This window comes from Calonectris borealis, chromosome 3 (genome assembly GCF_964195595.1).
Source record: "Calonectris borealis chromosome 3, bCalBor7.hap1.2, whole genome shotgun sequence".
Classification (NCBI taxonomy): Eukaryota; Metazoa; Chordata; class Aves; order Procellariiformes; family Procellariidae; genus Calonectris; species Calonectris borealis.
In genome coordinates, this window is record NC_134314.1 from 93,191,378 (window position 1) to 93,206,264 (window position 14,887).

At 47.8% G+C, this 14,887-nt stretch overlaps 1 protein-coding gene across 4 annotated transcripts in view; it reads left to right on the forward strand.

The window, feature by feature from the left end:
- The first annotated feature begins 3,845 nt into the window (after positions 1 to 3,845).
- The window catches only part of TJAP1 (tight junction associated protein 1), a 39,352-nt gene continuing 28,310 nt past the window's right edge, over positions 3,846 to 14,887 (forward strand). For 3 of the 4 annotated variants that reach the window (XM_075146724.1, XM_075146723.1, XM_075146726.1), the window contains exons 1-2: positions 3,846 to 3,998; positions 5,059 to 5,133. The gene's annotated coding sequence lies outside the window, so the exon portion shown is untranslated. Of the gene's footprint in view, positions 3,999 to 5,058; positions 5,134 to 8,160; positions 8,234 to 14,887 lie in introns of those variants that run through there. The other variant, XM_075146725.1, reaches the window with a different exon arrangement.

The following is a 14,887-nucleotide window of genomic DNA, read 5'->3' on the forward strand; positions in this document are numbered from 1 at the left end:
TCCACCTGTATTGGCAGAGATGCTTTGAGAGAGATTCAAGAGATTCAGAGATTCGAGCCTCGGGGGCAGGATATTGTGTCTGCTTGTCTTTCTGTGCAGTGCCCAGCACAATTACATCCCAACCACGATGGATGCCTTTAGGCAGTCCCATAAGACAAAGAGCACTTTGGGTTGGGATGGGTCAGCACAGTTCTGCTCTTCAGCTGCCATTGCTGGGGATCTTGACAGCAAAGTGTTTGCCTGTGAAAAAGCTCCAGGAGTTTTTTGAGGGTTGCATCTTCATGTTAAAATTGAGCCCCAACCCTCACTCTTACGTAGCGGGATGGACTGAATTATACACATGGGTGTTGTTAGCAACTGTTTTACTGGTGGGTTGTATTTTTCTGGTAGGTGCATGCTCCAGGCATACTGGCAGGACGTGTTTGGCTGTCCAGTTCTGCATCCACAGACTTGTTTTTCTGTCCCAGGCTGGCTGTGCTTCGCTATTCTTACTGTTCCTGAGATGCGGTTGGTTTTGTGTGCTGGGCTCCTTTTGTACTGGCATATCCCAGAGTGCAAGCTCTGCTCAAAATATGTCTTAGGTTTTTTTGGTTTTGGTGGGCTCAACCCATCCATGAAGCCTCTTCTGCCCCTGAGGTCTAGTGGGGAATCCTCTGTGCAGCTTCTTCAGACAGCTGGCATCAGAGAAGTAGCGGAGGGGGCAAGTGTTTCCTAAGAGTCCCTTCAGGACTGCAGCATGCAGGCAGGAGGAAATGGGACTTCATGCAACTCTCAGGCGGGTGATAGCCTCCAAACCAGCCACCAAAGGGTGGTCCGGCACCCGCCATCTTCCCAGCTTGACCTGGGTTGGTGGGGAACTTGAGAGGACCAAGCCTGCACTGCCTTCTTTTGGTGGGGAGACATTACTTCCGGCATCTACTTCTTCACCATCCAAGACTGTAGGCACTTTAGAGGGATTTGTCCCTCCACGGGGTGGCACCTGCCCCTCCAGGGGTTCCTTTTATACAGTTACAGGGGTCTATATAAAGTGCTGCCAGCTGGAAAGTATTTTGAAGAGATTCCTCCCTGCTCTTCACTAAGGGTCATAAATTCAGCTGGTATTTGAGAGAAATGTACTTCCAGGACTGTTTGCTGAGGGCTTTACATCCGCCAGAGGCCCCTTAAAATAAAAGGATTATTGGGAGTCAAGTGTTAGATTACCTGGTTCTTGTTAATTGAACTTCAGAGGCTTTAGCGAGCAACTGGCTCTAGCAGGGAGCAGCACTTTGGTATTAATGGTGTTATATAAATGAATATAATGTAACCTAACGTCACGCTTCCGCATCATGTCACATCTCTGGGCTCAGGGCATCCCGCTCACAAGCAAACCGGATACAGGAAAAGGCAGGGTGGATGTGTGCGGAGAGAGATGGAGAGGGATTGGGAATCAAGGCCTTTGGGATCTGAGGAAAGAGTGTTTTTCAGTGCTCAGAGCAGGTGATTGGTGTTCAGGCATCCCGAGCTCAGTTCCTGTCTCCCTTTGGCTGTCTGACCTTGGGATCTGATTTTGAGAAGAGTTAAGTTTAATGGAACTTAATAAATGCCGAGACCATCTGAAAATCAAGCTCTCCCCTTCCTGCAGGGCTTATTTCACCTAGCCTTGCAAAAAGCTTGGAGATCCTACTCTGAAAGGTCACCAAAAGAAGGCAAAGGACTCTAATCATTGCTGCCATCAGTGCGCACCCACGGAAACCTGAACAGACCACAACTGTGAAGGCTCCAAGGCAGCAAGGCCCGGTGGAAATGAGAAACCTCATCAGCTATGAAAATTTCATCAGCTGGCGCTGTGGAAGCAAGAATCTGGAAGTGTAGAGCAGATGGGCAGCCTGGATTCTTGGAGCCATTGTCCTTCTGCTTGTTATCTGACTCCGGCACAGGGAGGATTTGGAGAATTTATGGGGGCACAAGTACTGAAGGCTTTCTTGAAATATCCCTGGCTGACGCGTGGCATAGTGCAGACGGAACTTGCTGGGTGCGCAGCAGGCGTTTTTGCACAATATTCCCAAGGTCATGGAAGCGGGGTCCTGCTGAGCACCTGTCTTTTATTGTGTAAGAGAAGGGATCATTTGGGCAGAGTTTGCAGCACTGTGAGCCTGGTACTACCTGAATGCAAATGTGAAGGCTTCGTAAAGGTAGTACATTGGGGAACATCTTCCAAATATTATCAGGACTTTTCTCAACCACGCAGATTTCCTCTGGACTAAGCTCCATTATCCACCATGTGAATATCAACTCAGGAGATGTTTGTAAAAGAAACAATAATAGGGAAAGGGGGGCGGAGGGTGAGTAAGGCTATGCACCAGGCATGAGAGGCAATGGACAAAGTACCTGTGTGAGCTCAGAGCAGAATAAATGGGGTTCAAAATTAAAATGTATTGACTTCTGAAGTCCCAAGGCTAGAACAATAGAGTGGATGATTTTGCAAATAAAGACCAAAGCGCATTACCTAAGTTGTGTCCAGGTTCGACTAGCTCTTGTCCACCTTTGACTGGTACACACTGTCCTCAGTCTCTCTCCTTTAAGAAGCAGGCAGTTGTCCTTGGGGGGTTTAGGTGGATTTTTCCATTCACTGCTCTCCCCCTCTCCCTCCTTCTCCACCTGGCCCCACGGATGGGGTTATGTTTCCCTAGTGACAGGCTGTGATATGCCTCAGAGTATCAGGGTGTTTCTCAGGGACTGCGGAACGTAACAAGGGGAAGGATCCTGGACACTGCCTCCCTGTGAATTGTCATGGCTGGCAAAGACCTGACGAGGGCAGATCACCTGCAGTTACTGTAAGCCCACTTTGGGGTCCTGAGCACACCCACAGGCTCTAATTGCCGTAACCAGCCTATACCATTGTTTTTCTGTCATCTTCATCAGCTCAGAGGTTGAGCTGCCTCTTTTCAAGTTCTGCTCTGTTACGGAACAACTGTGTAAGCTCGGAAGCAGCCTGCGAGGTGACCAAGGGCTGCAGCCCGGCTGCTCTGTTGGAGCCTCCAGAAGCAAATGCAGGGGCAGGAGACGGGACGGGTTCTGCATCCTCCCCCAGCCAGGCGAGAGGCCTCTGCCAGAGCCAGGCAGCGACAGGCAGCTAACAGCCTGTCAGCCCATCCGTGTCCCTAAATACATACGAAGACATCTCAACCCTTCCAGTCTCCTACCTGAGGGCACGTGGGTCCCGGTTTGTCGGACTATCCCCGTGCCATGCCCTCGGTGGTACATTTTGAGCCGGCTTGTCTCATCAGGGAGATTTATTGAACATGAACGTCCACACACAACCGTGTGGCGCGACCGTGTCCCCAAGCGTCCCCACGGGCAGAGCCGTGCAAAGGCCTCAGGGGAAGCTCCTCTGACGGGGGGAGCCCTCTCCACGGGGCCTGTCGGGGAAGGAGCCCAAGCAGCCTGGAAAAGCTTTCCCAGATAAACGCGGACCTGCCCGAAGCTGCCACCCGCCGCTTGCTACCATGGCCCCCCACCCCACCAGCCCGGAGAGGGTAAGCGGGCCCGGCCCGGCGGCAGCGCCGGTAGAGAAGGCAGAGAGACCCGCCTCGCCTCCTCCTGAGGGGAGGGCACCGTTCCCGTCCCCCCCGTCGCTGGCACTTGGGTTCGCTCATCCTGCCCCCCACCCCGCGCGGCCCCGTTGGTTTCGTCCCGTCGCCCCTCTCCCCCTGCCGCCCGCCCCGCCTCGCCCCGCCCTTCCCCTCGCGTTGCCGCGGTGACGGGGGAGACGCACCGCCCGCCCCGCCGCCGCGCCTGGCCCCGCCCCCTCCCCTGCTGTCCGATGACGCAGCTGCGCTGCGGCGTGGGGATTCCGCCGGATTACCCGGCGTGCCCCGCGGCAAAATGGCGGCCTGAAGCGAGAGCGTGGGGCCGGGCCGCGCGGGGGCAAAGTTTGGGGCGGGACCGAGGCGGGACCGAACCGGGGCGGAACCGGCCGCAAAGTCACTGGGACCCCGGGCGGAGCCGAGCCCGACCGGGTCAGAGCCGGGCTGGGGCCCCGGGGGTGGGGAGCGGGGAACGCGACCGGCTGGGGACCGGGCCCGGGCCCGGGCGGGGCCCCCCCGCGCCCCCGGGCCTCGCCAGCCTTCCCGGGCGGGCTTCGGGCCGGCGCCGTGCGAGCGGGTGGCTCTCCCTGTCCCCGTGTGTGGCCCGGGGCCGGGAGGAGGTGTCGAGTCCCCCGAGGACAGCGGGTCCGGGCGGGTCGCACCGTGGGCAGGGGGAGTCAGGCGGGCGGGGCGGGCGGCAGGTGGGGGCCAGGTGCGGGAAGGTGGTAAGGCCACAGCCTCGGCCCCGGGGAAGGGGCCGTTCCCGTGGGGGAGGGTGGTAGTGCCACCACCTGGGCCATCAGGGCGATAGGGAGCTCTCTTTCCCGCGGGGAGACCTGTGGCGTCGAGCAGAGCGGGCAGGGAAGCGGCAGGCCGAACCGGGTCCACGTAGAGTGTAGCCTTGTCTGGGTGATGGAGAGGTAGGTGGTGTGGGGGATGAGAAAGCAGTATCTGTGCAGGGAGCGTCGGTGGAGTAGGAGTTGCAAAGTGGAACAAGTCTGGGCCAGGCATGTGTGTGTTAAGGAACCAGAGCATAACTGACAGAGGCAGAGTTGGAAGTGGGGGAGCAGCACTCCCCTGGTGCCAAACCTGGCAGGGGGGTATGGGAAATTCTCTACCAGCCTGGACACCTTCTCTAGTGCAAGGGATGCTTCCTACTATAGAATTAGTGAGCAGCCCCTGGGAACATGGGAAGACTTTAAAGAAAAACAGGTGAACAATAAATACTGAACTGCATCTGTCTCTGGGCTTGAGCACACTGCATGGAGCAGAATAAAAGATCAAGTGCTAATAAACGGATTCTTAGGTGGACAGGAGATTGCATTGGTAGGCATCAGGGTGTGCAAATGATATGCAAGTCTGGCAAGGCTGAGAATGACCTAGATCTGAGAGATGCCAGGTGGAGGTTGTCCACTGAAAAGAATCATCCATCAAATGTAGGTAGTTCTGTGCCAGAGAAAGCTTTTCAGAGGTATGCATCTCTGTTTTACAGATTCAGAGAAGGAACTGGGATAACAGGCTTACGTAAGAGGAAGCAATGAATCCTTGTTGAAGCATCAGACGGCAGGTAAGAAAGCCAGGAATGAGCTGATGCTGATTCAGACTGTGTTCTTTTGGTCCCACTACTTGAATTTTTTGAGAATATGTGAACCACATACCTGAAACACTGTCCCTCTCTGTGGTGTTCTCTGCATCATAGTAGGCTTATGTTGCCTGAATTGAGAGGCTAGGGGTTTCAATGAAATGGGAGTGATCCTGAAGAATTCAGTAAGAGTCCTTGGGAAAAAAAGCTCAGTTAAAGATGTAAGCCAGTGCTCTTTACACGCCATCCAGAGAAGCAGTCTAAAGTCTGTTCTCTCAGTGCTGAAGTAGCTGTGTTCTCTGTGTAATCGCAAGAGGTCTACCCAATCGCAATCCTAAAGAAATCCTTTCCGATGATCCTGCTCTTGCAATAATTGTGATGCCAAAGTTAGGTAATTCTAGTGATCCTCTGTTCTGTTAGGTTATTTCTTCCACCACATTGTTTTTTCCACCCATATTTTAATTGATCCCCTGATGGGTGGTGCAGGTGTACTGCTGGCCTTTCTGTCCTCTCCTGACCTCACTGTTGAGATCCATTTTAGAGGCAGCTATTTGGTACCCAGCAGCTGGGTCCTTTGAGTTATTCATACCTTTCAGTTACTTGTCAAAGCACTTTTAGTGCAACTCCTTTCTCTTTTCTTCACTTCTTAGGGAATCACTGCCGAAAGCATATGTATCCCAACAGTGCTTTGCATACAGTGTGTTTCAGCTTCTGGATGTTAAATCAGCATTTAAGCTAGCAGGTCTTAGCTATGGTATCGGAAGCTTTTGGCTTTTCATTCCTTCCCAGGCACCCAGTGCTCTTGAAATCATGGGAATGCATTTCAGCAGGGCCAGCGGAGTTCCAAAGTGCAGCCCATGGCTATCTGCATCTTTAGTATTAACAAGGGTCAGGAGGAGATGAGTTACGTGCCAAGACCTGTTGCTTCCTCAAACCAGCTTTCTGAACCAAAGATGACCTTGCATTCTTTTCCAGTCTGTTTCAAGTAGTTTGTTGGCTGCTGCCAACAGCAGCAGCTGCTTTGCAGCTTTCAGACCCTGAATTCTTATCTCTGCCATCCACTCTAAGTACAATCATGTGGCATAGTATGTAGGGGAAATAGACGACAGCTTTGAAAGAGGTATAGTCCTTTGCAGGTCTGCCCCCTTTTTGTCCCAGAGTAGGATAAATAAAGTCAGATGGGACGACGAATGATTTTTGGTCAATGTGCTGGTGTGAACGGTACCAGAGCTGGCTTGGAGAAAAGATTTGTGGCATATATGTGGTGTGGCATATAAAGTTCTTTTAAAAAGGTGAAGAAAGCCAAGCTGTTTGAGCAATAGCAAAATAAATAAGTTTCAGTAAAATGTGACTGTATTTTTCAGTAGTTGTTTGAAGTAGACTTGATGCTTGTGAGTCCTGGAGGCTGATGATTTTTCTGAAGGTGAGCTCCCTAACCTGTTAAAATGTCTGCTATGTTTTATGGAGGATCCAGTGAAAGCTGGACTCTCTGAGACTTCCATGTGTCACCACATCTACAGCGTAGTCCCGAGAAATAATTCTGGAGGTTAGATCATAACAAATTAACCATGTTATGTCCATGTTAGCAAGGGCCTAGCTTTTACAGCACAGTGTGACAAGAATAATGTAGTAGTGGCTAATAACCCTCTGCCTTTCATGTTGCTGGGAGAAATATAACATGTAGGGGTCTCAAATGAATCTGCATGTGATACAGATTGAGGGCACTAAGAAATGAGGATCTGGCTTGACACCTTTTTGACTCATTTCTGCTTTTTGACTGGGGTTGTCAAGAACTGTAATTGTCATAATAGAGCAGATTTTTTTGACTGTTCGACTTGGTTGATGCTTTGCGAGTAAACTTAAGGTCCTGAAGCTGGGTACATTCATCTTTTTGCTTGAAGGCTTTGGTTAGGAAGATACCCCCTTTTTGTATAACACCTTAAGCTATGTAGAGAGTGAGTGCTTGTGGTATTTGTGCTAGCTGTGTGTATTTCAAGTCACTAGTAACTGGGTAAATATGATCCTCTCTGAAATTCTTCTTACACAGGACTGCAAAGGAACTACGTGCGTAATCTATGCAAACAGGGCTAATGCCTTAGGGCGTTAAATCACCCATCCTGTTTCCCTGCCAGTTCCCCTACCTGAGGGCTTTTCCTTAGATCTAGATTGGCTGGGTCTGTAACTGTAGTAGGAAGAACGTTACTTTTTAAAATTGAAGTACCTTTACAGCTGGTTGGAAGGGGAGGATGACCCTGCGGTCGGAATTCTGAACTGCAATGTAGGATACCTAATTTCTGCCACAGATTTATTGTGTGAACATGTTCAGGTCATTACTGTTTCTTGCTCTTCATTCTTTGTTTGCTAAATACGATTAACGCCTATCTTATTGGGGATTTGAGGAAGAGTACATGAGCGTCTATAAGATGCTTGGATGCTGTGGTGTTGAATGCTGTAGTGAAGCTCGGTGGAGGAGAGATGAAAAGGATATTCCAAGCCGTGACTTCATAATGAAGCAGGCCCCTGTGTGATCCACTGTCCTGCGTATTCCGTAGCATGGTGAAATTGCTATAAAGTGCAAGTCAGTCCCTGCCTTGTTTAAAGCAAGTGGGCACTCTGAGACCCCCCCCTTTTTTCCCTTCCCAGGAGCGGTTTGCCTGTTTCCACAGCTTGTAATGCCTTATCTGGCTGAATCTTTTTGACTTAAATTAATTTTTTCTCTTTTTTTGCCCCCTTGTTTGTTCCAGACACGGAAATTGTTCTCTTCATTGTCAGGATGTTGATGTATGGTCTTATTGCTAATATGCTCAGACAGAGAGGGCCAAGAGCAGCAGCTTGCAGGCTGTCTCATACTTGGAATGACATGAGCCACCCTCTCTGGAGTGTCCTCCTGGGAGCTGTGCTTAGGAAGGAAATGGCGTGGAAGGCCATGTAGGAGTGTGAGAATAGCATTGCAATGGTTGGAATGCATTATAAGCATCACTTGGGTGGGCTCAGTTTTCCTCTGCTTTTCAACAATGCTGGGTGCCAAGCCTGAGGAAGACTGCTGTGCAGAGGTGAAGGAGCTGGAATGTATTCTTCAGTTGAGGTGAACGCAATTCAGTGAGACTGATAGGCATCAAACTGAATAATGATTTTAAAGTATTTTCACATGATGTCTAATCTGTGGAAATTCACTACCACATAATAGCACTGAGGCTAAGAGCTGAGCGGGATTCAGAAAAGATCAAGCGCTTATGAGTGGAAATGTTCAGACTTGCTTTAGCTAAAGAACTCGTTTTAGAAGGTGTATTTTTCAGACATAACCCAATCTCTAACAGGTAAAGGTTTGAAGAAAGGGCAGTTTGTTCCATAATTGTCCACTGGGGCTTCTTGCTCCGTCTTCTAAACCACCTCGTATTGGCCTGTGTCAGAGGCAAGGTATTGAATCACACTTACTTGCTATGTTAGCTTGCCCACTAACCTTTCTTTTTTGTGATAACTGCATTAGGAAAAAAAAACCACCAACCAAAAAAAAAACACAAACCCACAAAGCACTCCAGTTGCTCTGATTAGGCCTGGTAGTTGAGGATTTTAAGCTGGAGGAGAGCAGGGTTGTTGGAAAGATAGTCTTCATCTATGGACTGCACTATCGTATTCGTGAATGTGAAGACACGTAAGTATTGTCTCTTCATGCCGAGTGGTCAGGCAAAGCACTTCGTGCTTCTTGCCTTTGCTTGTAAGAGGGAAAAGAATGTGTGGAGTTTGGCCTCTCCACGTTGCAGTCTTGTAGTGGACTTTAGTCCGGAAGGTGACTGAAAGGAAGAGCTTTAAGGCTGTTCAGGTGAGATCCGCTATGTTGTAGCGTGAGCCTCAACATACTAGAGTCTGGGAAGACACGGTCTGTGTCCTGCGCTCATGTCCAATCTGTGTTGAGGATCAAGAGAATCATCAGTGCTGCTTGGTCAAGTAGGCATACAATCGGTTTGATGGATAGGCTAATAAAGGTAAGTGGCAGTGGTATGGAGGTATGTATAAAAAGGTGTTTGTTTGCACTGTCTGCCTAAACGCAAGGGGAACTCCTGAAGGAAAGAGTGCGTGTGAGGATTTTCAGAGCTAGGAGCAGGTCCTGCAAACCTTGAGATCCCTGTACGGGTACCCTCCCTATGGGCTGTTCTGGGAACAACATTTAGGGCACAACGTAACCTTCTGTGGCAGGCGTAACGGCTGTGAGTAAACGGTTACTGACTTTCACAGAAGTTTTGTGATGGTGAGAAAGTGAAATGGGTCAGGATTGGAAAGTAGGGTTTCCTGCAAGGGTTAGCCTGGTTTTTAAGCACAGAGGATCTGACCTGCTGCTAGTGGCAAGAGAGAACTGGTTTAAATTTCTGATTTCTAGGGGTCAGCAAATTCAGAACTGAGAGTCCCACAGTGACTACTGTGTCTTTATCGCAGGCTCTGCGATAAAGCTGGCTTTGGCAATGTTGTAGGAGTCATAACTGGATTTTCTTACTCTTGTGTTTAAATTCTCAGTTGTCCAGCTGCATTAATGTAACACTCATGCATGAATGGTTCTGAAATTAAAAGGGACAGATGAGAATTGGGGAATTATACTTAGGCTCATAAAAAGCCTTAGGCAAGTTTTACTTTATAGCATTTGTTTCACAAGAATATAAGTTATTTTCCCGAGATAATAATTAGATAATCATTGTGGCAGTAAGGTTTTTGACCATTATTTTAGCATATGCTACTCAGGGTAACTACATTTAGACCTGGGTATGTCTTGCTGCACAAGCTCTATACAATTCCCAAAGATGCCTTGCTTCATTGTCTCCTATATCAGATTTCATCCTGCAGCTTTGCTGTTCATTAGTGAGGACTCTGCTGCTGCCCAACGGGAAGGTTAAAAATATTCTAGGGAGATGACTTGAAATCTGGTCTATCTCACATAACTGAAAAGTGATTGCAGTTAATTCTACTGTTCTGGTTTTTCTTGTGTGTTTTTATTTATCATTTTTTCCTTGTAGAGAACTCTTCCACCTTCCCTTGTATCTGTGGGAGATCTGTACCCAGTGTATTGTCTGTACAGCCCTTTCAAATGGGGGAAAAGAAAATAATGGAAAATGATAGGATATTTGTTTAAAATTAGAGCTGTTTTAAGTAACTTTTCTTGAGAATGGGCTCTAAAAATCCTCTTTAAAAATTTTCTGAGCAGAAAGCGTCTCATGCACTAAAGTATGGAAAATATATTTCTTGAACTTTTAGAATTTCTAAGCATTGCTTGCACTATGGTTAAATACTAGGAAATCAAAACTTTGCTCAGAAGGATTTTCTCAGGTAACTACATTTTGCTAGTGATACATTCTGTTGGTAGATGTCTATGTAGGCACTCAATCCAATTTCTTCTAGGGCTAGTACGGAGTGTCATTTTTGGGAAGCTTCTCGTACCAGGTTGGATTGATTTCTGAAAGCAAATCACCCTTGCTGGGTTGCAGAATTTCTGTAGATTCTACTTATAAGTGTATCCATTTTTCCTTGATTAGATGATGCCTTTGTAAATAGGTCCCCAGGTGTATCTGAAATGGCTATAACAGGATTCAGTGTCGTCAAGGCTCCAGCTGGATGGGGAGAGCTGTATTACTATGCAGCTCCAGAGATGATTTACTACCCGACTGACAACTTGCAATATAAACATTAGTCCAAGCATGATCTTGTCCCAAAACCCCGCCTACGCAGGGAGCCAGGAGTCTTCCTGCCACGCGCCATAAATCGTTTACAGTTTGCTCATGCCCATACATTTGAAAAACAGCTGTGTATTGGGGATTAGCAGTTTGCAGAAGGCCCGTGAGGGGCTAAATTAGGGTCTCTTGCCCTGGTGGTGAATACCGGTATCGGAATAGTGGGAGTGCTTCTCTGCGGTGGAAGGCAATTTACTCTGGGAATGGGGGGTGTGTGCAGGGTATCTGTGAGAGTTCAGCAGCCAGGGGAGAGTGTTGGATTGCAGTGCTCCAGTTTGAGCTCAGATGCCTGATTGAGAGCTGCCCAGCATAGCGGGGGATTGAATAATTCATTGTTAGCTGTGGGGTTTTAAAATTTTATTTATATATTTATTATTTCTATATATTTTACATATGTGTGTATATATATACACACAAAATGCAAGCAGACTACTTCTGTCTCCTAGGAGCTGAAGGATGATAGAGTTTTTGGGTCTTTTTTTTTTTTTAGTGTGAAGAGTGGTTCCCCTTTTGCTAGCCCATGGTAGCACAATCAAATTTTATATATATTTTTTTTATATATGTATATTATATATAAATAAATATATATAAACACACAAGGCCATCTGGGGCTTCACAACTAATTTTCAGCTTTTATAAAAAGTTTTACTGTGTGACTTGGATTTATTACAGTTTTGCAACTTCAACTCCCAAAGTAAAACTATTTTTGTGCTAGCTGCGATAATTTAAATTACCTCCTGGAGCTTCTAATGACTAACTTGTGTTTATGGTGAAACCTCCCATTTGTCCAAACCCTGGAAGCACGATCTGTTTGATAATTCTAAATGTATTGATGCTTTTACATCAATGCCGAGTACATCAGAGCCTAAAGTCAGTTGATGCCTTCAGGTCTTTCTGTAATAAACAGAATATGCAGATTTTGCTGTACAGTCAGACCAGACAGTACAGTTCAAATACCTCCTATGTGCTGGCTGAAGGACCAGCTGCTGAGTAAAGCAGACACAAGCAGATAATTTTTAGCTGGGTTGGTGTCTCCATCAACAAATCCTTTCTTGAATGGGTTGGGTAAGAATCTGGGTGGAATGTGTCAGTAAGGCACCCCCTTCTAGATGCATCAGCTGAACAGAAGTGCTTCCAGACTGTACCATGTGCATCCATGGGGCCATGGGCAAAGCTAGTGGGCTCTGGGTAAAGCAGGTGACTTGTTTCCAGAACAACACAGTTAGAAGGGTTCTTACTATTGCTGCACAGGCGTCCCTTTGAAATAAGACCATTTTCCTGGAGCTTCTCGCTCTGCTCTCCTCTGTCTTAGGTTTGGGGAGAGTAGCTGGAAGGACTCATCCTAGGCTTGTTTGAGCCTAGGAGTTGCCTCCATTTTTCTTATTCCTTTTGGTGAAAGGCTGTACAGTCTCTTTGATTCTTTGTGCTTTGCTGAGATGGAGGCCAGATAGCACCAAATAATGTTTGTGGCTGTTTGTGTGGGCATTTGAGATTTGGAAGGCACCTGCTAATGAGTTGTAGGTCATTTCATGTCAGATTGGCTAAGTTTCCGTCAGGCTGGTTCTTTGTTGCGGCAATGCATATGGACTGTGTGTGTTTGGGTATCCCTATTATCTATCTCGGATGGAGAGGGCTTTCCTCCTGTTTGCTGCCTCCTCTCTCCCCACAAGAAAAAAAAATCACCTGATTCTGGAGAGCTTTTAACCTCCAGATTGAATTAGATGCTTTGCTCTTACTTATATAGACTTTCCAGATATATACAGAGTTAGAGAGGGGCGTGGGTATGTGATCGTATTTCGAGCTTTCCCTCCTTCTCCTTGTTTTTGATGCTGCTGTTGGAATTCACCCTTCCCTTTTCCTGGGAACTGGTGTGAAGGAATTGCTGTCACCCAGAGCAAAGCTCAAGCCGCTTGCCTCAAGGTCTTACCTCTCCAGGTTAGGACTTTGCCCGACTTTCACAGGCGGCAGTTTATTTATGAGCTTATGTTACCTGAATCTTCTGGGGTAGGTCTCAAGGGAACGATTCAGGGCAGTCGAAAACTCAACTCGGAGATGCTGGGATAGGGGAGGGAAGGAAAGAATAGTTAGCAGTACAGTTAACTCTTCCTCCCCCCCCCCCTTTCTTCCCTGTTTCCTCACCTGCCCAGCTGTGTAGTAGGTTAGCAGTACGTGTCTGTTCTTATTCTTATGAAAGTAGACTTTGTTCTCTGAAGACTGCTAATCATGCCCCATGGGGGTGTAATCAGTTATAAGGTATTTAATACAGTGCAGGCGGGAACAGGCCGCCTGGCCGGGCTGGCAGATTGCAACACTACAATTATAAAGGGCCCCTTTCCCCCACTCACCCGCCCACCAGTGGCAGGATGAGGGCTGTACCTTGAAACAGTATTAAGTCTATGAAAAAATAAAGATGTGGTGGGGGAAGGGAGAGGAGAGACTGAAGAGGCAGCTCCTATTCCGGGAAACAGGCAGACCTACATTCTGCGAGAGCTGCAGCCATTGCAGGTTGCACTGTTGAGACTTGTGGGAGTTTGGGTGCCGTCACCATCGAAGTGGATTGCAAAGGGGTGGCCCTTGGCAACCTGTAGAGCAGCAGGGGCTTCCATCCTCTCTGAAATGGGTTTTCTTGTGGTGGCTGGGGTTGGAGAGGTATGGAGTGGTTAGAAGTGCAGAAGCCTTTTCTCCTGCATGCGGTGATTTAGACACCTAATCTGGTTGGGTGCTTTTGTAAATCCTGCCAGGCTTCTATTTATATCTTTGGATATAAATCTATTGGTAAATCTGGCCTTTCATGCCTCTTTCTTCCAAGTACTGGAGCTACTGCAGCCTACCTTACTGGCTTGGAAGGGAATAGGTAGCTTGAGGCCTTGAATTTTAATGGGCATGGGAAAGTCTACTGGACTTTATCTGGTCTGTTCTTGTTACTTAATACCAGACCATTCCCCTTGGTGAGGGCCTTGAAATGCACATGTGGGGTGTGGAGCAGCTGGGCTGCAGCCTTATAAACCATCCCTGCTCTGGCAGCTTGCTAGATGCATCGACATGTTTCTGGAGCTTGTGGCTACATTGACCTTTCCCCTTCCAGGTTCCCCAGAGATTACAGTGTTTCAACCCTTCATTGGTGTTCTTTGAATTTACTGACACTGTTTTGTGCGGTGACAGCACAGGGCTCCCTCCGTGTGTGCTCTTCGCTTCTTGGAAATTAGAATGGAATATATATTCTGCCATATCCGCTTGTGTTAAATAGTTTCTGTCATTTTTGCCTTACGAAATCCTGCTCCTTTCCAACATCCCTGTGCTTTGCTGAAGTTCAGAACCTACTCTGTGAAGCACAGCAGATAGAAGCGTTTTGGCAGCCTTTGGGATATTGGTATAGATTCAAGTGGGATATATTCTTGCTACAGTGCTCATGAGAGCGTTGGCTTTCCTGCTTGGCGCTGAGAGAACGCGGGCTGTTAAGTCTCACAATTGGCCCTTAGCACTGGGCAATGGGTTTTTAGGAGTGGGTTGATGTTTAATTGTATTACACAAAGTGAGAGCAGATTCAGAACATGGGGGTCAGAATACAGCTTTCCTTGTGTGGACTTGAGAACGCTGCTGTCAACTTCCCCTCCGGATGCATCCTCATCTTTTTCCCTTTAGAGTAATTTCGTGTTTGGGAGCCATGAATTCTTTGGAAAGTTTTGGGATTTGGAGCAATGCCGTGTGAAGGAGGAGTAGTGTTTTTTCTGACTAGAGCATAGGGTCTGCTTGTGACTCCAGAAAATAGCGAGGTCCCAAGAGGTTACCTGATGTCTTGGTTTTTGTACATTGAGTCTCTCTTCTCTTGGTCATGTAAGTGACCAGGTGTCAGTGCTGTAGGGGGAGAATAATGTACAACGAAGATCAGGTCTGTTTCTGTGGGCAATGGGGACACTGTTTACAAAAGGATTTTTGGGTCATGAGGAAATACCTGCATCTCAGAGAAGCCGCTTGACTAAGGTAGCATGGTTTCCTGGGGCTGGAAGAAGGCCTGGATCCTTCCA